Source organism: Sciurus carolinensis, chromosome 5, assembly GCF_902686445.1.
Source record: "Sciurus carolinensis chromosome 5, mSciCar1.2, whole genome shotgun sequence".
Taxonomy (NCBI): domain Eukaryota; kingdom Metazoa; phylum Chordata; class Mammalia; order Rodentia; family Sciuridae; genus Sciurus; species Sciurus carolinensis.
Window position 1 is genome coordinate 48,797,870 of NC_062217.1, and position 23,361 is coordinate 48,821,230.

The 23,361-nt window shown below is 34.9% G+C and overlaps 2 non-coding genes across 2 annotated transcripts; both read right to left on the minus strand.

Annotated features, from left to right (window-relative positions):
* Window positions 1-6,355: 6,355 nt before the first annotated feature.
* Window positions 6,356-6,518, minus strand: LOC124986080 (U1 spliceosomal RNA). Its single transcript, XR_007108981.1, has one exon. It is a non-coding gene; the product is annotated as a U1 spliceosomal RNA (small nuclear RNA).
* A 7,630-nt stretch (window positions 6,519-14,148) lies between these two features.
* Trnaa-cgc (transfer RNA alanine (anticodon CGC)) lies at window positions 14,149-14,220 on the minus strand. Its single transcript has one exon. It is a non-coding gene; the product is annotated as a tRNA-Ala (tRNA).
* Window positions 14,221-23,361: the final 9,141 nt, after the last annotated feature.

Consider the following 23,361-nt stretch of genomic DNA (forward strand, 5'->3'; position numbering starts at 1 on the left):
TCAGAAGGAAGTACAACCCACTACACCTTTTAGAAATGCATGTTTACATGGAACATCCTCAAAGCAAAGTAAGAAAAGTACTGCCATAAGTGAGGCTCATGTTTAGAAGAGAGTAGAGCGTTTTGAGGTGCGGTCCTGCAGAATTCTTCTGAAGTCCTGGCAGTGTTGTTTTATGATGTGTACTGAGTTGGAGAAGAGTTTGCCATTTCTACACCTTTCTGTAATGTATGTGAGATTTCACAATGAGAATTTCTTTTTCTTTTTCTTTTTAAGAAGTATATGTAAAATTCCAGGCCCCTGAGTAAGTGCTGCATACAGGATAGCTGCCTAATAAGCATTCCATCTCCCTCTTCTTCCCCTGATTAGCTCTGCACACCTAATCTGAAAAAGCAATGAATAATCTTAGTGTGAATGCCCAACTCAGACATCCATTCCCGGAAGAAAAGGTGCCTTGAGCATTAGCAGATTGCACAGGCAAAAGGTGTTCATTCTTGCCTCATCTGATTGCCTCTTACGCCAGCATCAGAGTTGTCACACGGGTGACTCTGCGTTTCAGAGCCAGTGAGCACCCTGACGCTTCGTAATTACTGAAACACATGTGCTAAGTCACTTTTTGCTAAGCCACGATGAGAATTCTCAGTGTTCAATCGCCCTCAAAATTTCTCATCTCTTCCCTAGGGTGAGGTGCTTTGGTTTAGCAGCTGCACATGGGGATTGCATTTAAATCATTTAAGGTCTGGAGTTTGCTATCTCCTAAAAGCAGTCTCTTTTCTTTTGGCATTCCTCAGGCACACCTGGATTTTTTTTTTTTTTTAACTTCAAAGTGAGGAATATCCTCCCAAGTGGAGGAAACCTTTGGAAATACATTAACTCTTTGCATGCACTGGTGTACTTCCTGGTACCTTCTGCCTGCCTTTTCCTGGACTGTTAAGCACTCCTTGGCAGTAGCTCTTTTAAGTCATTAGCTATCCATTTCACATTGTAGCAGCAAAAGCAATAATACATAAAGTCAGGTGTGTGGTGAGCTAAGTAGTGGTGAAAAGTACACGAAAAAGTTAAGGCTAATTTTACTTTTAGATAATGTGGCCTCTATGATATAACATACAGACCTATGCCCTGCATTCCCTAGTTACTGAATTGCTTGTACAGGTGGCTGAGCTTTTCAAGAAATAGAGTAATGCTTTAGATTGTAAATTTCCTTAGAATACCATTGCATTGAAAAACTCTGGGTTATAGATGAGACATGTCAGAAAATCAAGTTTGTTAGTTTATCAAGAGGTGAGGGAGATTAGTTGATGGGATTTGTGGCTGAAGCAGAAAGGAAATATTTTGATGCTCCAAACAAATTTTACCATTTAGCCATACCAAAGTCAAACACTGTTGTTAATTCTAGACCTGCCCATTACCTTAACTGTTTTGGAAATACAAGAGATTCTTTTCAGTTAGCAAAAATTAAAACAGGAATTTGAGACAATGGAAGGGGATTTGGAAGAACAGAAACACAAAACTGAATCAGGTTGAGCCCTTTGTATTTCATGTGGGATTTTTTCCCCCCAGAAAATACTGGGTAGTTGTGAAAGAACAAGCTTCATGTGTATTTTTCCACGACAGGCATGAATGACTTTTCAAAGCAATGTGCTTTGACAAATATCTGTCAAGCACCCACTGTGGGTCAGGTACACATTGTTATTTTTTAGGGATTTCTAGAATGGGTGGATGAGTCTTAGTCACTGCCTTGCATCATTAATCACTGTGCCTTAAGTACATAGGAGCTGTGAGATTGTGCAGTACTAGACACTGCAGGCCTGTAGGGAATTTGGATGGAGATTGTTAGAAAACACAGAGGAGGCTGGACTCTCCCCAAAGTGAATCTGCAGGCTTAGTTCCCAGGTTAGACAGAGATCTCATTCATCTCTGGTGATGCTGTTGGGGCTAATTTGCTAGTCACTGAGACCCCCCTCCTCTATATTTTTCCCACAGAACCATCTGCAGCTGGTGAAAAATGACCCACTACAGCTGGTGAACATTTCCTACCTCTTTTCCTCTGACTTCACACAGCTGTGACAGACGGTACCCCAGCAGGGTCTACTCAGCCCAGCTGCCAATGGGGAGCGCCATCATGATGTTCCTGACTTCAGATCTGGCACATGGATTCTGTTTGTTCTAGCCAGGCCTCACTCACCCTCAGGAGCTGCACACCGTTAGAACTTGGCAACAAAAGTTGTTGACTAAAGGATTGGAAAATCTTTTATCATTAATGTCATAAGTCTAAAAAAGGCATGAGGGATCACCCAAGTCAACCCCTTTGTATTTTAGACAGAGGAACTCTCGTAGTTGCAGAAATTCAAGGAATTAAGTAAGTGAGGAATTAAGACTAGGGCCCAGTCCTTGGTCGTGATCTTTCATTCCAGGTCCATTCTTTACTTTATTAAGTGTTTTCCTGAATTCTTATGGAAGATGCTAAGGAAAAAAGTATCCACTTTTTGGAAACTTTCTGCTTCATATTCCAGCCTCATTCAATGCTTATGTTGGCTACTTTCATTGGCCTCTGGTCTACGATGTTAAGAATGTTCTTAGGCTTCTTTAGATATACATGCTGATTTATGTTGTATTTCTGAGCAGACTATTCCAGAATAAAGTATTCAAGACTATAAACAGTAATGGGAAATGTTTGGGATTTAGGAACTATCATGCCTGAAATGGAATTTCTGTTTACCATTTACCAGTTATATGATCTTTTCCTGTCTCTAAAGGAATAAAGGTTTAAACTTTGATGAAATCCAGTTTATTACTATTTTAGTAGTTTTGTGAGAAATCTTTGCATAACCCACGGTCACAAAGGTTTTTTTTTTTCTGTTTTATTTCAGAACTTTAATAGTTTTAGCTGTTCTTAGGTTGGTTATCCTTTTGCAGTTAAATTGTGTGTATGTTGTCAGGTAAGGATTAAGGTTTATTTTTTCCTATAGATAAACAAGTATTTAAGTGCCATTTGTTGAAAAGACTTTTTTTTTTTTATTTAGTGAATTGACTTGACATCTTTTTAAAAAATCTGTTGACTGTAAATTATTTATTTTTCATTCTCTACTTACACTAATGCCACACTTACCTTAATTATTACAGCTTTGGGTTAAGTCTTGAAAGCAAGTAAAGTAAGTATTCTGGTACTATTCAAGAGTAAATGGTTGTTTGGGGTTATTTCAGGTCATTTTTCCTTTTTGTATAAAATTTAAAATAGCTTGTCAATTTACATTGGATTTATATATCCAACTAAGAATGACCATCTTAGTCTTCTGAATCATGACCACAGCATAGTTCATATTATTTAGATCTTTTAAAATCTTCATTTGCAGTGTTTTGTAGCTTTTGATGCCCAGTCCTTGCATATTTTTGTTAAATTTATCCTTAAACTTTTTTTTTCTAATGTTATTGCAATGGAGTTCATTTTTTAAAGTTTATTTTCCAAGTTATCATTTCTCATATGTAAAACTTGTTGATTTTGCTATGTTGAGACTGTATCCCAAGACATTATGGAGGTCACTTCTTAGTTTTAGTAGGTTTTAATTTGTAGATTTCTTTGGGTTTTCTTTTAACACTACCATGTCCTCTCTACAGTTTCATTTCATTCTTTCCAATCTTTATGCTTTTTATTATTTTTCTTTCTGAACTTATTGAGCTGGCTAGGTCTTTGAGTGCAATATTAAAGAGAAGAAGGGGAGAACAGATATCCTTGTTTGTCCCTGATCGTGGCTAATAAGCACTGATCCCACACAGTTGAATGTGCTATTAACTGCAGATATTCATAGATATCTTTGAACAAGTATAGAAAACTTTCTTTTATTCCTAGTTTTGAGAGTTTTTTTTTTTTTTATCATAACATGTGTCAAAGACTTTTGCTGAAAACATCATATGGTTTTCCCCCTTTATACTGTTTATGTAGTGAAATATATCGATTGACTTTCAAATGTTAAACCAGCCTAGCCATTCCTGGGATGAATTCCTCTTGGGGATACATCAGATTCATTCTGTTTTTTTTTTTTTTTTTTTTCTCTTCCCAACCCCTCCCTTCCCTTTATTCCTCTTTGTCTAAGCCAATGAATATCTACTCTTTCCCTCACCCCACTTCTTTTGTGTTAGTATTCACCTATCAGAGAGAACATTTGGCTTTGGTATTTTGGGATTGGCTTATTTCACTTAACATGATAGTCTCCAGTTCCATCCATTTACCGGCAAATGCCATAATTTCATTCTTTAAGCCAAGTAATATTCCATTGTGTATATATGCCACATTTTTTTACCTATCGATCTGTTGAAGGGCACATAGGTTGGTTCCAAAGCTTAGTTATGGTGAATTGGTCTGCTGTAAACATTGATGTGGCTGTGTCTTTGTCTAATTTTTTAAGATGGGAATTAAAATAATTAACTTTTAGATTTGTATTTCTAGTATGGACATTTACTATTATAAGTCTCTCTAATAACTATATTAGCTACATCTTAAACTTTTTATGTGTTCTATTTTTACTTGGTTCAAATTTTTATTTAGTCATTTCATTCAAAATATGCTATAACTTCTCATGGACTGTCTTCTTTATCCCACTTGCTATTTAAAATTATGTACTTTAATTTACAAATATTTGTATTTTTCCTAATTATATTTTTGCTTTGGATTTCTAATATATATATTACATATAAGTATATAATAATATAGATTCTCTCAATGAGAAAATTCTCATTCTTTGGATATTCTTTCATTCAAAATGTCTTTATTTTTCTGTCATTCTCTTCATGAATATTTTGACTCAGTGGAAAATTCTTGATTGACAAGATTTTGTTCAAGTGTTTCAGCTCCTTAACGAAGTGTCCCAATTTCTTCCTGGCATGCATGGGTTTTCATGAGAAGTCAACTGTTAGATTGAGCTTCCTCTGTATGTAATGTCATATCCCTTGCTGATTATAAGATTTGCTATTAATATAATATTTGACTTTTTAAGTAAATTGTTGGATGCTCTAACCTAACTTCAGAGAAAATAAAGATTCTGGGAGGAGGTGGTGTCTACTCTGTACTCAGGTTTCAATTTAAAATCTCCAAAAAGCCTACTTAATCTTCTCTGGAAGGTTGCAATTGGGGATTGATGTATGCATGCATGTATTTATGTATGTATGTATGTATGTATCTATCTATCTATTTATCTATCTATCATGTGTATTTTTTCCCCCAGCATAGTAATAGACCAAATGGAACAAGAAGAAGCAAATGGAACATTGAAAACTGAAAAAGTTCAGTATCTGAAACTTTAAAAAAATTACTGGATGGACTTAATAGCCAAACAAATATGACAGAAAAAAGAGAAAGTGAATTTAAATATGCAACAATAGAAATCATCCTTGGGGACTTGTTAGATTATATCAAATGGTCAAGTTTATGTTTAATTGGAATCTTGGAGTAGGAAAAGTGTTTGAAGAAATAATGGTTGGATATTTTCCAGATTTGAAAGAAAAAAAGCTGTACCTAACACAAGATATTCAGTGAGCACCAAGCAGAATAAAATGGAGAAGCCCTTGCCAAAACCTACTTAGTACCCTAATGCTTCTGTATGACTTCCTTTATTGAGCTAGGATAACTCCCAGATTTCTGGTTTGAATCCTTGAATTGGTGAGAATACTTTTTTTTTTTGTTGTTTGAAAAGGAGGATATTGGAGAAGGAATATATTAACAAGTAAGATTACTAATTTGGTTTCAGGCTTTTAGATGTTAGGTACTTGAGTTATATGCAAATTAGAGTATTCAACATACAATTCAGTATGCATAAGAAAGTTTTTAGCTGAAAACTTCATACTTGGTGCTATTGGAAGGAACACTTTTTTCCTTGTTATTTGTGAATTCATAAAAAAAGAAGAGAATTTCCACTTTGCACAAGAAAAATTTTGAAGGAATACTTCCAACTTCTCTTTGCCTCCTCACTGATGTCTGTCTTGGAGAATAATTGAATTATTCACTGGTAAATGTTGTTAGAAGCTGAGTGTGCTGGGGTCTGCTTCCTGAGTCTGGTCTTATCAGCTCACACATCTTTAGGACAAACTGTGTTCTACTTGACTGGGATTCCAGTGTTAGCGTTTGTCTTTCTCTGCCTTGTGAGTAGAGGAAAAATCATGTCCAAGTTTTGAGTCTTCAAGGGACCAAACCTAGCTGCAGATCTGAAATTATTTTATCAATAAATTCGGTATTTTGACAGGGACTAGTACTTTTCCTCTCTTCTGTCTTACTTGGTTCTAAACTCAAACATAATAGATAGAGTGGTGTTTATTGCTTCTCCTATGCTCAAAAAATTAATAATAATATTTGATCTTTTTTTTTGTAATAGGGAGAGTGCAAATGCAGTCCCTACTACCATAAATTATGCAGTCAAGTTTCCCATGTTTGAGGAAATCTCAGGGGTCAGCACATCTGGAATGCAAAGGATAAGGTTTGCCCTGGAAAAACCACCTTCATGATCATGGTATCTCCCCTGCCAGGTAAGTGTATTATTTTTTAATGAATTACTGAAACCTGGATATTTTCAGCAAATGACCTAGTTCGGATTTGAATGTAATTGGCTCTTTAAACTGACCTCTTTTAGTACTTTACAGTATATGACTTTAAAGAGGGGAAATAGTTAAACTTTGCACTTTACAAGTGATTTCTGGGTAAACTAATTAATTATTACCTAGTGGATATGTTCATTCGGGTGCTCCGTCATTGAATGAGCTAACTAGAGGAATTGAAGAAAATAATTTCAGTTGTTTACAGAATTGCAGAAAACATTGAGTTTGATCAGGATATATGTATTATTGGCTCTCTGTACACAGGTCCCCTGTTGACACTTCCACCTTAGGCCACTTCCTTCACTCAAATGTCTCAGGAATGTCCTCTGAATTCAGTGAAGAAGGCTGTGTAGATGTTGGGTCTTCTTTTCTAGAACATGGGATGTTGACAGCTGAAGAGAGTTTCTCCTAGGATTAAGCCTCAATCCCCTAGAATTAAGGCTAAGATTTTTGGAGTATATAGTTATGGGTATTACACAACACACTAAAATATCTTTACTTCATGGAAAGCATGCAAAGTGGAAAAGAGCATACATTCCATAGGCGAACAGCTTAGCTATTGCCTGTGTGATGATGGTGAAGGTACTTGACTTCCCTAAGCTTCAGTTTCCTCTTTCATAAAATGGGACAATATTGTTACTTAAACGTTTCTGATCTAGTGTTACATATTGATACGCATTCATCAAAATTCCCATTTTTTTTTGTTGAAATTCAACTTTAATTTCCATACACTCCTGATTTTAGAGTTACCTGTGTGTTCAATCTTCAGTGGTACCTCCACCATGGTACACACAGAAGTGAATTGCAGATTCAGATGTTTGGCTACACTAGATAATAGTGTTTGCAGAAGCCATTGGAGAATTGACAGTGTAGGAAGGTGTCAGGGGTCAGAGCAGGGGATATGGAGTCAGCTTTGGAAATGCCTCTGTGATTTACTATTTCTGTGACCTTGCAGAATTTATTTATTCTCTCTGTATTGCAGATACCTTATCTTTAAATTGAGGATGATATGAATAGCTTCCTTATTAGGTTGTTAGAGGGATTAAATGAATTTCATATGTATAAAGCAGCTATATCGGCACTTGGCATATTGTAAGACGATGTGATTGTTAGAGATGATGAAGATGATATCACCTCTATTGTCTGGTTATAGGTTTTTTCTTCATAACAGTTTCGATGTTGAAAGTTGGTTTTCTTTTCAACAAATTAGATATGTGACAAAGAGAAACCTGAGTGATGTTTTCTAGAAATCCTTGACTCTGTTGGCAGGCAAGACTTAAGAATGAACAAAGGAAGTAAAATGTACTAACAGACTGGACAGGTATGTGCTAACCATGAGGAGAACATAGCCACCAGCAATGAGTTCAGAAATAGGATTGGGCCAAAGCTGTGATATCTGAGACAGCTTTACTATTAGTCAAGAAATCCTACCAAGAGGAGAGATACATAGTCTTTCTTTGCTGGACCTCTTACTACCGTTAAAGAACTGAGAAATGGGGTAAAATGGCTTAAAGGCTTTCCTTCATCCTGAGGTGTTCAGTTTCTTACTCAGACTTAAGGTCTTGGGTCTCATTCAGTGACTGGCCTTGAGACCCAAGAAAAAAACCAAGTCAGCTATGCCTGTGGATATAAGCAGTCAGAGCAGAGGTATCCTCAGCACAGCCAAGGGCCCTCACAGAGTAGTGCTCTAATGAACCTTTCAGAGCCACAAATCCTCTCTGTGACTTGGAGGGAAGTCAGAAACCTACATGGGAATTAATGAACCAAGACAAACCTCTCGGTGGCAGGCTTAAGTCAGAGGCCAGGGCACAGAAACCAACCACAAAAATCTGGGAATAAAAAATTTATGGTAATCACTGGTGAATAGAAACTGAAGCAGAGAATGTTAGACGTTACCTAACCTAAGTTGTCAACAATCCACGGTTGCTCAAATTGTGCTCAAATTGGGTGCTCATGATCTTAGTCTGAAGATACAGTGTATGTCACTACAAATTGCCTTCAAATCTTATTTTTTTTTTTTTTTTAGATTTGGAAGCAAACGTGAAAATTCTGCCTGCAGTTGTTCATATTGTTTAGTGGAAATTTTCTTTCCTTTCTCTTTTGTTGGATAGGAGCTAAATTAAATATCTGGAGGAAAATATTTTTTCAAAAATCCACAAGTTAGGTTTTTATGGAGAAGAAACTTGATTACTTAGAAGGGCCATCTGCAGTGGGCTTACTTCCATTTGGAAAAAAAAATATATTCAAAACATGTTTAGGACAAGATGAGAATAGAAGCGGTAGGAAAAGCAGCAGTCTATTGTGGAGAATAATTTTCTTCAAACTACTGCCTTATCCTTGTTACCAAGTTTCATCAGAAAACCGAGGATGAAGTCAACAAGATTTCTCTGGCAGAATGGATGGGGGCAGTTGATGTTGCAGTCATTCATGTGACACTTGGTTGTCTGAGTAGACAGGTTTGTCTTGCCTTCTGTGCATGTTGGGGTGAAGAAAGGTGTATTCACTTATGGTGATGCCAAGAGGCAGAGTCTGTGGCTGGCTCTTGGTTTTGCTCACCTTTCCCTTGGGTAGAATTGCCAGGCTATTTTATCTGAAATACTGGGAAGAAAAGCCCAAGTACTTATTAGAGTGAGCAAGAGCACATGGACAAAAATGATTTAAAATAGGGGCCCTTCTTTCCACTGCGGACTCAAATAGAAATTTAGTAACTGTAAAAATGGAGTTTGCCGGTCACAGAAAGAAACATAATTTCCAGATTATCCTGTGCTTTATTTAATTTTATTATTTTAATTGGTATATTATAGTTATATATAATAGTGAGATTCATTATGCTATATCCATACAGGCAAATAACATAATTTGATCAATATCATTTCCTCTTCATTTCTCTCCCCCTCTCCCTCCTCCTGATCCGCTTGTTCTATTCAACTAGTCTCTGGAAGGAAAGATTTAAAAATATCTAATACTGATAAACTGACCAAATATTTGGAGCAAAAATAACTTTCTTTCTTCTTCTTCTTCTTTTTAATATCTATATGGAGACAGGGTCTTGCTTCCACTCAGACCATTTCAGTGAAGACCAAACAAAGCATGTCCCACAACAGACTTCTCCTAGTGAAGCACAGAACAGAAAGAAATTAAGTTATCAAATAAAACTCTTGTGATGGAAAGGAATTTTTATAGGCATATGGTCACTGAAAAACCAAAGAATAAAATATAATATAAAATCAAGTACAACATAGAAAAATCTAAAATCTATAATTCCAAATTTAAAGCAAATTTGGCAAACAGAAAAAAAATTGGAACAAGCATGGTAGTCAAAAGATTATGAGCCTTAAAATATTCAAAACTCTGAAAAGCCAACAGTAAGATCTTATTAGAAAAATGGAAAGAAAAGATATTTTAGATAAAAAGCAAATGGAGAATAAGTGAGAAAATATATTCAAACACTGTGAGTAGCAATTTTTCACTTACTAGATTGGCAACATTTTGAGGAAAAAAATACTGTTAAACAGGCTTTTTTGTATGCTGCTCCTAGGCTTGTAAATATTTTTAAAAGCTTTTCTCAAAAGTGGCTTGGAAATGACTATCAAAGGTACAAAGGAGCACAAATGTTTTGAATAGCTGATGCCACATCTGAGGACATTTTTCCTATGAAAAGAGGATGATGGGATAACCTATCAGGTAGAACTATATGTTAGTACAAAATACATTTCTTTATATTCATCATTTGGAAAAGACCAAATTATTTTAATCCATCCAACTTTCAGTCTCCTCATTTATACATTGTGACTGATCGTGTTACCGATTAGCAAAGTTTCTGTGAAGATGTGTGACATAATGTACATTAAGGAGTTAGCCTGTGTATAGCAATTAAAAGTGTAAGTGACATTTTTGTTCATATTATTGCTGTTATTTTCATTGTAATTTTATTTGTAAGAATAAAATGAGTGGAAACAAATATTTTCAAAGAAAATTTTATAACCAGAGTAAATCTTCACAATATAAAGTGAAAAGGCAGCTATATATTTAATTATAATTTATCAGGACTCATGAAAGGAAATATACCCAATTGATAACACTGGTAACCACAGGATGTTTCATTTTTGCTTCTTTGTTCTTTTCACAAATTTTCAGTTTTTCTGGAACAGAAACATTTCTTTCCCATTCTAAAAATCCCTAAGTACTTTTAATGGGACATTAAGGTGAAAAACTAGCCCTTTCCATAATATTCTAGAGAGGTTCAAAAGGATAAGGTCTGCAACCAAGAGAGGGGTAGTTTCAATGAGATATGGTATGAAGTCAGTTCCATCTGGATTTCAAAATTAGTATGAAATTTAGATCTCTAGAAAGTGATTAAGTCTTAATAAGAAAGATACCAGAGTTTTAGTGCATTTGATATGTTCAGTGAACTACTAAAGGAAGTCAAAGGGAAAAGAAATGTTTTTTTTTAATCTAAGTTCCCAAACTTAGATACCTTGATAGATTATCAGTAGTGAAAAAATACATTTCAGATTCTTATATGTGTATGTATATCTTTTCCAGTGAACTAGAAGACAAGTGCTTCAAGATTAGTAGAAAATTCATACTGGTATTATTTTCAACTACAAATAATATATGCATAATATACTATAAAGTATATTAATGTTCTCTTCTTATTTATACTTCCTTGTGTGAGACTGTCCCTTGATTTAACCAAATACATCCATTGCCTCAGGAAGGATCTAGGCAGGAATGATAGAGCTGGAAAAAAAGGTAAAAAAGTGTGCTATTTAAATTTTGGCTATAAATGAAGTGGTTTGAATCTGCGGTGAGAAAATATTCTGGGATTTATGGAAAGAGACTTTCCGAATTCCAAAAATTTGTCCTTTTCACATTCAGAGTCAATCCTAGGAGACTGGGATCACAGAATTTTCTTTAAACTATAGTATAGGAAGGACAAGGAATGTAACCAAAGCAAAGATAATATAAATAAGAGTAAGGATAAGGAAGAAAGAAATGCACTAAAGAAGAGGAATTAGAGTGAGGTGCATCTGGGTCTCTTGTGTGTAACTCATTGTTCTCAGCCACAAAATCATGCAAATCTGACCAATGTCCCAGACCTTTCTCTCTTTTGAATCCAGTGTGTCCCAAGAGCCATAGAAGAGCAAAAAAAGAGGGAAAGGGAAGTTTAAATGTCTGTAAAAGGATTCCAAACCACCAAGGTCTGTACTTGGTTTGCAAGAGGCCTTGGATTTCCTACATGCCTGGCTCTCAGGGCAGAGTTGGGAGAGGAATTAAGAGGACAAGGGAGCAAGAGACAGTCTGTGTGTCAGGCTAGAAAGTACAGAATCTCACAGCTGGTGGTGCACGTGTGAGGCTGTGGACCTCAACAGTAGGTTCAGTAAACGATTTACAAACACCAGGTGGATTTACATGTTACCTGGGCCACTAGTGGGGCAGAGCATCCCCGGGCTCATACCAAATCTAGACATTAGTAGACATCAGTGCAGGCCTCATAGGAATACAAGTAGACCAAACCCATTATAAAGGAGACTAGTGAAGACCCAAGTCAGAGACCCGTCACTATGAGGAGTTGCAATTTCTCTGGTACCAATGTGAGGACTGAGGAGTGGAAGAAGAATAAAACCTGATGGAAAAGGGTGAACCAGCTCTTATAGTCATTTTGAATTTCAAATTGGCAGATAGTTACCCATTGGATCAGTGGTTTTCAATTATTTATTTATTTATTTTTTTGCACATTGCAATCACCTGGGACACTTAAAATTCCATAAGTCCAAGACCAGTTAACTTTTGGAGGTGGGATTCTGGCATTCATGTTTTTAAGAGTTCTTCACATGATTAAAAAGTGCAGTTAGATCTCAGTTCCACTGCAATGAAGACAAAGAAACTTGAAGGAGACTTTTAAATTGGGCAATATCTTTAATTGGCCAGTTTAGTTTATTTTTCCCCCCTTACTGAAATTCTTAGATATTCCAAATGAGGATAAAATTACTTATAGAAAAGTTTTAAAATATCTACATCTGAAATCATATTTTCAGTCTTGCTCTACTTAATAACATATGCTTACTATTCACCAGGCATTAGTCTTAGTGTTTTGCATATATTTTTGTTTAATATTCAATGTCAATTTAGAAGGTAAGCACTATTAATATTCCTACTTTCTATTAGAAAACAGGTGCAAAGAGTGCATTAATCCATTTTTTGCTACTGTGTAACAGAATATCTGAGGCTGGGTAATAAAGAACAGAAATGTATGTCTTGCAGTTTGGGAGGCCATCAAGTCCATGCCTGCATCCAAGAGTTTCTTTCTGTTTCATCCCATAGAAGAAGGCAGAAGGGCAAGAGAGCATGTGTGAGAAAAAGTGAGGGTGAGAGAAGAAAAAGTACAAAATTCAGCCTTTTGTGAGGACCTAGCCTAAAATAACTCACCTACTCCCACGACAGTGGCATTCATCCATTCATCAGAGCAGAGTCCTGTGACTTAATCATGTAATAAAGGCCTGCCCCTCAACACTGTTTAATTGAGGAGTCAGTATCCAATATGTGAACTTCGGGGGACATATTCAAACTATAACCAAGAGGTTAAATAACATTCAGTTCACCCAGAGCAAGTGTTCACACAGAAGTAGGTTGTCTCTGAAGCCCCATTTCTACCTCTCCAACTGCTGCATGGGCTCTGTCAGACATTGCTATTTTTTCCCTCAGGTTCCTACCATACAATGGAATAAGGCTTTACCCTCAATTTAAAACATTAAATGGACATTTTCAAATGTATGCGTGACTATTTAACAATCACAGTGTTTATTCTAATAATCTGCACTTGCTTATATTAACATCTACTAAAAGTTTGTCAAGGTTCTTGAAATAACTCTTTCACGTCTTATCCCAGTCATCACATTTGTTTTTCCTTCTTTCCTGAATAGCCTTTATCTGCTGATTTGGATATGGTTTGAATGTGTCCCCCCATGGCTCGTGTGTTGGAAACTCATCGATCCTCAGTGTGTACATGTTAAGAGGAGGTAGGACCTTTAGATGAGGCCTAGCGAGAGGTCATTAGGTCATTGCAGGCATGCCCCTGAAAGGCATGAAGATAGTTTTATGGGACCCTGAGTTAGTTCTTGGGAGAAGGTTGTTATAAAAAGAATAACACTGACTTCCACTCTGGTTCTGCTTACCAGTTCATCATGCGATCTCTTTCTCTTGTAAGCATTTCTACTATGATGCCATTTACCACTAAGCCCTCACCAAAGACTAAACCAATTGGGTTGCTGATGTTGGACTTTCAGCCTCCCAAATGTGAACTAAGTAAACTTCTTTTCTTCATAAATACCCAATTTCAGGTATTTTGTTATAGTAACAAAAAGGACTAATTTACTAATCTTAGACTTTGAGTCTTCCTTTTAACAGGGTAACCAACTCAGATATAACCACCTTCTTAAAATCTTTTCTGATGCTTCAAAGAGCTTATCTCTTTTCTGTGTTAACCTTCATTGCATGGTCCCCTTTCTTGATCACATTCATATACCAGCTCATATTATGACTTCTTCTTCTTTTTTTTTTTTTTTTTGGTGGTGCTGGGGATTGAACCCAGGTCTTGTGCATGCGAGGCACACACTCTACCAACTGAGCTATATCCCCAGCCCCCAGCTCATATTATGATACTATATAGTGTTACTTATTTTAACATCTCGCCCCATCCTTCTGCTATGTTCTTCTAGTACATATTCCTTTAGGCAAGAAGTGTCTAGTTTATCTCTGCATCTCTTGAATTATTAACACATTGTCTTGTTCTGTTCCTCTAAAAACTGTATGTTTTAATAGAATTTCATGCAAATGGTCATGACTCAAATCTAACACATATAAGAAAATGGTTCCATCCAAAACCAATAAATACTGAAAATATAAAATAGCTTCAGATGGAATATATTGAAAGGCAACTTGTAACTAAATAGGAAAAGTGTAAGTTGAATTAGCTAAAGTACTTCTATTTTCATGTATAGAATAGCTTGAGGTTTCTGCAGTTCTTTAAAAATTGTGTAACCTCTCAAAATAGCATACTTAAGACTATTTGTCTTATGCTGCCATATGTAAAAAGGCGATTTTAGTTGAAGCTTCTCATCCTTCCATATTCTCATGACATATTCTTTTTGTATTTCACTGGCAGCATTGCAAAATTTTACAAGTGGACAAATCAATTTTAAAACATTTAGCGGTAATCAGAAGATATTTGTCTTTCAAAGATTAAAGGATTATATCTTTAACTTAACAGAAATTTTAATTGCTATGGGTATAGATTTGTTTTGTCTATAAAAATTTCATTTCAGTTTTTCTTAGGATATAAATACTACTCATTGTGATTTTTAAATCACAATGTAGGATTTCCCTTTTTGTTCTATGTTTTCTGGATATTTGTCACCTTAAAGAAGTGTCAAGGAGAAACATGATTTTCCTTTTCTTTACCTGTGACCTATTAAGCTAATACTAAAAAGATATCAGATTTAATATAATTTGTCTGTCTGTTGTGCTTTTAAAATAGATTAAATGATATTGAAGTGACTGACATTGAATTGACTGATAAAAAATACATTTCAAATTTAATAGCTGACAGGTATCTGGTAAAAAGATAGATTCCAGTTTGCCCATTAGCCTAAAGTTCAAAAATTTTAGTATGCCTTATAGTACAGGCCAAGAGTAAACTGTTTCAAATTCCATAAATCTCCACATCACTTTAAACGTTTTTAATCTTCCTCTAAATTCTTCATGTACTATTGATGTGTCTTTCAGAGATAGCTATGCTAAAATAAAAGTTGAAGAAATACTTATGAACTCTCTGAAGAGGGCAAGGGCTCAATGGTATATTTTGAATTCTAGTTCAATTTCTTTGTGATGAGGGATTTTCTTTATTCACAAATGAGTACTGCTGGTTGAAGGTAGAGGTCAGCTGTTTATACACTAACATGTGGCAATTATGATGAAACAAATTCATTCTGGAATTCTGTTGTAACTATGGCAACCAGAATTAAATGAATTCTACTAGAAATACAAAAAGCCACCCCAGCAGGATAGAGTAAATATTATCTCTTATTGATTTATGAAGGTTCCAGATGATGAAAAGTGGTTAATATATTTCTGTCATGAAACACATTTGTTAGGACTTCTTCCTATTGATAGAGCCATTGTCTATTTACATGATGTCAGTGAGATATCATTAATTTTTCCATCTTTTTTCCAAAACTTTTGCCTCCATTATAAGGAAACATCAGCCTTTCTATCATCTTCTGTACTTTATTTAGGGGTGACAAGAAGGGTGCTTGAAATAAGGATTATTTCTGATTATGTTTGGCTAAAATAATGACTTAACCAAAGATTGTTAGTATAAATGGGTTGCACATTTCTTCTGAGGGAGAATTTGTTGATTTTGATATTTTATTTCACTTGCATTTGAACTAAAATATGTAATTTACTTGGTTTCAGATGACTTGTGCTTTTAGTGGGATTCGATGGAATAGAAAAATTAAACTTTTGGTAATTTATTCTTTAAGTAGACTAATTGAAAATTTGATTCAAGTAATAATGTGAGACTGAAATGAACAGCATTATGTAGCAAGATTCAGATTTTTGTGTCCCAGATGTTTGTGAGAGTTGTTAGCATGTCTCTGTGGATAAAATGCCAGCACATACTGTACTTACTTATGCCCTTTACCTAACATCAACTCAACATTTTGCATCTTGATTAAAAATAAAAGGTCACTATGTTTTATTTTCCCTCCAAAATATTGACAGCAGTCATAAGAACACACTATCTACAAACCAGGATGAATAAGATTAGGTGCACACTAAGATGTGTAAGATGTCTTTACACGTCTGATTTTGTCATATATATTTGTCCATCATTGTTTCTGGTTACTTTATCTCAGTGAAAATGATGTTGGTTTGAGTGAGGAAATACTTTTTTTCTTAAGATCAAAGTGTTCAGTCATAGAAATAAAGTGGAAAAGTGGGAAAAGAGATTTTGGACTGTAAGATCCTTAATTAATTTCCACGCTCGTGTTCCCTTAACCTCTAGAATGATTGAACTGTTAAATTTTGGGCAGGTTATATATAGTAACAGTTAGTAACAGTTTGGGGTCTGTTTAGGTTGTATTTGCTCAGTTTTATTTCTGACTAATTTTGTCTTGTTATTCTAGATATGGGAATTCCTAAAATAAACTAAAATCGACTCGATCTCTTGCCTGAAAAAGTGAGTAATTGAAGTATAAACCTGTCCTGCTCTGGTCCATACGCAACACTTCTATAAAGTCCCCATGTTTTACCAGGGCTTCAGTCCACTGGGTCAGATGCCATTGCGATCTGATCTTTCCTGCCTTCAGTTCTAAGGACTATGGAGCTCCAAAGTTTTATAGTCATTTTTATTACATTCCACAGCATTCCCATGCCAGGTTGACATTTTGCTTCGAATCACAACATATAAGAATTGAAAGGGATTACAGAGATCACCTAGTCTAAGCTGTTCATTTTTTTCAGATAAGAAATTGAGACTCAGAAGGGTGATGTGAATTGCCCAGGGTCACACAGTTCATTAACAGCACAGCTGGAATAAGACCCATGGTCTCCCAACTCTTAATCCAAGACTAAAACACTTCTCAGCCGCATCTTTTCTCTTATATCTGGAGGAAGACACAGGGAGCTCTTCCTTAGCATATGAAACCACAGACTTCCTTAGCATATGAAACAGGATCACCTCTTTCTTACTCAGTACTCCATCCATTACTGTCCATTACACATCTTCTTAGTTCTAAAGGAAAAAAAAAAAAAGACGCCTGAACATTCAGCTTTTATATTCATTATCTACTCTGTGCCTGTTAGTTGCTTCGTTTTTGGGTAATGCTTTTACTGATTAACTTGGTCTCTGCAATATAAAATGGTGAAATGCATTATCCTGGGTAAATGTGATGTTATTAATGTGTTTTATTCTAGTTATGGGTCATTATTTCCGATAGATGTAATCGTCCCAGCACTGAGACTTAGCAGGTGGTCTCACTAGAAGTTATAACAGTTTTCTTAATGGTCTGGTAAGAATGTCATTTGCAGGGCAGCAAGGGCAGAGAGAAATTGGTCCCAGAGCTAGCTTGCTTCTGCACTCATTCCCAAGCTTGAGCAAGCAAAAGTAAATAAATATTTTCTTACTGATCAGCTGGGCATTTTTTCCTGACTATTTTCAGTAAGTGTGATGAGGACCCATGTATATTTATTTCTTATTTACAGCCTGCCCCCCAATAATACTACTAATGACCCTACAATGCTTTGCTTTTCTAATTCTTAGAGGAAACAGGTCTTATTGCCTCCTGAGAGGAACCAACATCCATTCAAGCAATGAGATATGATTAAACCCATTTGGCTAAGCAAAATGCAGAGACAACGGGGAGGCAGAAATCAAGAGACAAATCTGCCATTAAAAGTAGCTCATTCTTGTGAGAATGTATGATATCAACATGATGGGAGAAATAGAAATCATGTCTTCAAACGTTCATACCTCAATACACTTCAGACGCATGCACACCAGAAATGATGTGTATTTTCTTTCCAAATTTTTCTTTGCAACAACAGAGCATAACTGTTGTTGAATGATTTGATGTATACTTACAAATATTAATAACCTGATGAAATAAACCACCTAGTTTGAGAAACGATATTAAGAATATTATTTGCACATATTCTAATTCTTGTTTGCACTCAGGTAAGAAAGAGAAAGAGGGATAGAAAGAGGAAGAAGAGAAAAAGGAGGAGAGAGCAGGGTGGGGAAAGAGAAAGATGAATGTCCCATGGGGGTATGTTCTTAGCCATGGTTAATTTAATTAGTACAGCTGCTATAAAGCACCAGGTTAATAATTTACATACTTCACTAGCTCTTCATTGCTATTGTCATATTTCATCAATTCTAAAATGAATGTGTCATCACATACCCCCATAATTTAACTTCTCTGAAACCAGTGATGTGAATCCAGCTAACAGCATAATAGTATTTGGGACAGTTTGGCATGGTGTCATAGTTTGTGTGTTCTTTTTTTTTTTTTAATTTTTTTATTTGTTGATGGACCTTTATTTGTTTTGTTTTATTTTATTTTATTTTATTTTATTTTATTTTATGTTTTGGTGCTGAGAAATCAAGCCCAGTGCCTCACACATGCTAGGCAAGCATTCTACTGCTGAGATACAACCCCAACCCATAATTTGTGTATTCTTGAGCTTAGTGGCATAACTGGAAAAGTGCAATCCATTGATAATCTCGACCACCATTTTAAGGACTATTTGAGAAGGGAATACAAGGTTGTTAGTCTGAAATCCTCCCAAGAAATCTTGAAGAATGTGTATGAGTAGCTTGAAAGAAAATCCTAGAGACAATAGCAAAGGGTTCTCTTAAGAGATGCTGAATAGCATTAGCATGGTTTTGCTGATTAAAAAAGAAGTAAAGAAAAAAAAAAATCTAGTCCAGAAGAGTCAACTTCTGAATACAAAGAAGTTTTGTAAGTACCTTAACCAATTTACCTCATTTACACTTTCCTCTTTAATGTATGAATAAGAATACCACATGAAAAAAAATTATGTCTAAATGAGTTTTTAAATGCTCTTTCAATAAGTTTAAAATGAAAATCCCAAAAGACAGGAAAGTGTAATTTAATTGGCAATGTTTTTCTTTCTTTATGGTAAATAGTAGTATGTCTGGCAATCAATGGCATTTTAAACTCAGTGAAATATGGCATTTAGTCATCAGATCATAGAACTAAATATATTTAAGCTAAGAGAGATGTAGAAAGCAAGGCCAACTTACCCATTTTTATATTTGAGAAACTAAGGAAAAATTAAAAGAGTAGTCCATAATCACCCAGCTCCTCTGATATATATCAGTGAAAGCCAAGTGTTTTAGAGGTCATTTCTAACTATTGTGTACTGTATATGTTTACTTTAAATGAGATCCAGTCTTATTTGTCTCCACAGTGAGCTTAATTATTTCTTCTTAATATATTATTGTATGATCTCATGAAGTAAAGTAATAAAGTATTCCTTAGGGGAATTCCCAAGAGGTTTAAAAATATGGCTTTTCTACCAATACATTGAAAGATGTTTGGGAGATGTTCATGACATTCTAGAATTTCAGAAATTATTATTTCTGGGGAAAAAAGAGATAACATTCATTTAAATTTTGATAATTGTGATAAATAACAGGGATAATAATAGAGTGACCCCGAGAATAAAATTGTACAAGGTAACTTCTTTTCCACACTGTTATCTAATATTCATTAATGTTATTATGAATGGTATCATAATAATGTGGGTTTTAACTCTTCTAGTGCATCAGAATTCCTCATCCAGAAAGTTTTCAGAAAAGTCATATATTTCCCTTTTTAATAGACTTTTTTTAAATCAAGTCATTATACTGTGTGCAGAATTTTGAAATCAAAGCATGTAAAAGATTCCTCAGAAAACTTGGAACGGAACAACCATTTGACACAAGCTATCCTACTACTCCTCGGTTTACACCCAAAGGACTTGAAATGAGCATATGACGACATAGCCACATCAATGTTTGTAACAGCTTAATTCATAATATCCAATTTATGGAACCAATCTAGATGCCCTCCAACAGATGAATGGATAAAGAAACTGTGGTATATATATATATACAATGGAATATTATTCAACCTTAAAGAAGAATGAAATTTTATGGTATTTGCAGGTAAATGGATGGAGCTGGAGAATATCATACTAAGTGAAATAAGCCAATCCCCAAAAACCAAAGGCCAAATGTTTTCTCTGATATACAGATGCTAATTCACAATAAGGGGTGTCAGGGAAAAATAAAGGTACTACGGATTAGGCAGAGAGGAGGGTTGGGGGCTCGGGTAGGAAGTATAGAAGAATGAATTGATCATCATTACCCTGTGTACATATATGATTACAGGACTGGTGTGTTTCTACATCATGTACAACCAGAAGAATGAGAAGTTACACTCCATTTATATATGATGTGTCAAAATTCTCTTTACTATCATTTGTAACTAATTAGAACAAATTTAAAAAAACACATGAAAGGATTATCATGAAAGATTGTCTCTTCTGCTCTCCCTTGAACTCGAGTTACATTCCCCTTTGCAAACATTGAACTCTTCCAGCCATTTCCTTGCCATTTCCAAATGATATATATCAACCAGTAGACTAAGACATGACTTCTTTCTTGTACAGCTGTATTTTTCTTAAACAACTTTATTGAAGTACAATTGACCTACAGTAAATTGTACAAATTTCAGGTACTCGCTTCCATAAGTTTTGGCAGAGGCACCAACTTATAAAGCCATACCACCATTGAGATGATGCTCATATTATCCCCTCTGAAAGTTTCTCTCTGCCCTTTGCCATTTCACTCTATCACAACTCCCTGAAGCTCCTCTACCCCACCCAAGCAATAACTGATTTGCTTTCCTGTCACTGTAGAATTGTTGGCATTTTCTGGAATTTTCTATAAATGGAATCATAAAGTGGCTACTATGGAAATAAAAATCAAGATGGTTACAGGTTGGTCAAGAGAAAGAGCAAAATTTCTCAGGGATTGCATTTGGCAGCCTGTAGTTGCCCCACAAGTACCTCAATCTTTAATTTCCAGAAAAGGATGCTGTCTGGAAGGATTGAGTGTACCAGACTACACATTGAAAGTTTCCAACCGCAGCCTTCTGCTGATGTGTTGTTTTAAAAGACACGTTGATTTACTAGTAGTCCCCTTGTGAAAGCCCCCTAGCAACTAATCATGTATAACTTAATGTATAGCCAGATCCTCTAAACGGATCTAATTTTGTTCAAAATAACAAGTGCAACTAAAAGGGAAAATCAAAGAATTTTCAAAACAAACCTCATCCCCTTGTCCCCTTTTCCCCTTTAAAATCCAAAACCTCCTTATCCTTGACATTTGGGACACCTGATTGGAACATTTGGGATGCTTGATTGGCTTATAACTGAACTTGTGTCTCCTGACTCGTGAGTCTATTCTGTACCTGAGTAAAAATGGTCTTTGCTTTTATTTTAGCTTCATTTATGATTTCTTGGTTCATACTACTCCCCCATTTTCTGATTTCTTTCAAATGGTATAATTATTTTGAGATTCATCCATGTTTTTGAACACATCAATCAAAAAAGTTGATTCTTTTTTTATTGCCAAGTAGAATTACATCGAAGGGAAACACTAGTGTGCTAATCCATTTACCTTTTGAGGCACATTTGGATTGTTTTAGTTTTCAGCTATTTCTAATAAAGATTTTAACATCTGTGTACAAATCTTTCTAAGGAAATATCTGAGATCAGAACAATTTGGTTATATGATAGTGGTATGTTTACCTATTTTAGAAAACTGCCAAGCTGCTTATCCAAGTGATTCTACTATTGCATATTCCCAATCTAGTATAGGAGAGTTTCAAAAATCCCAGATCCTTACCAACACTAGAAAAGATCAGTCTTCTAAAAATATTAGACATTCTAATAGGTGTGTAAGTAAAGTTGTGGATTTAGTTTCCCTTTATCTAGTGACTAATGATATTAAGCAGAGTCAATATTATAATGCAGTGAGTCTCCTTTTGGCACACAATTTAAGGGGATACCAACAAATTCAGCAATCAAGATAAATTATATTTTAAAGTAGTATTGAAAACATAAAAATTACTGAAAAATACCCACAAAATATCAAAGTTTAAGTTGAGTCATCCTCTTTGAAACGAAAGGTTCCAACCAACGTGGCTTAGTACTACATTGATGTGAGGAATCTTATTATTTACCTATTTACCCTCTACACATTCTCTTTATCTTATTATATACTCAGATCTTTTGTTCTTGCTTTTACTGGATTTTTTTTCTTATTACTGAATTTTGAGAATACTAGTCCTTTATTAGGTACATGATTGACATTATTTTTTTTTCCCAGTCATTTTTATTTTCTTTTTCTCTCTGTTAACAGTGCCTTTCAAAGAGAGGAATGTCTTAACTTTAATGAAGTTAAAATTGTACATTTTATTATTTTTTTTATTTTTATGGATTGTGGTTTTGACCTTGTTGCAAAGAAGACTTTTCCAAATATCTAAGCAATTTTATACTTTTTATATAGTAGATTTTATAACTTTAAGATTTATAATAGATTTGTGATTCATTTGGAGGATTACTATTTCTATGGGTCAAAAATCTAAGTTCATGACTAACCAATTGTTCCATTACCATTTGTTGAAGAGCCTATCCTTTCTTAATTACTATTGAAAATTTGTTCTCTTTCATGAAATTTTGTTATTCTCTTTTTAAAAGATGTTTTGGCTATTTCAGTCCTTTAGTATTCCATATGAATTTTAGAATCAGCTTGTCAATTCCTACAGAAAAGTCTGCACAGTTTTGACTGAACCTGTATTGAATCTAGAGACTAAATTTGGAAGAATAATATCTTAACAATAATGAATCTTTTGATCCATGAACATGGTTTATCTCTCCATTTACATAGATGTTTTTAAATTACTCTCAGGAATGTCTTGTAGTGTTCAGCATACAGGTCTTTTACATATTTTTTGCCAGATTTATCACTGTAAGTTTAATACTGTTTGATGATATTGTATGTGGTGTTTTTTATAACTTCAATTTATGATTGTTGCTAAAATATAGAAATGAAATTTACTCACATATTTTGATCTTATATCCTGTAATCTCAGTAAATTTACTAATTCTTGTATCTTTTTGATAGAGTTAATATAGAATTTT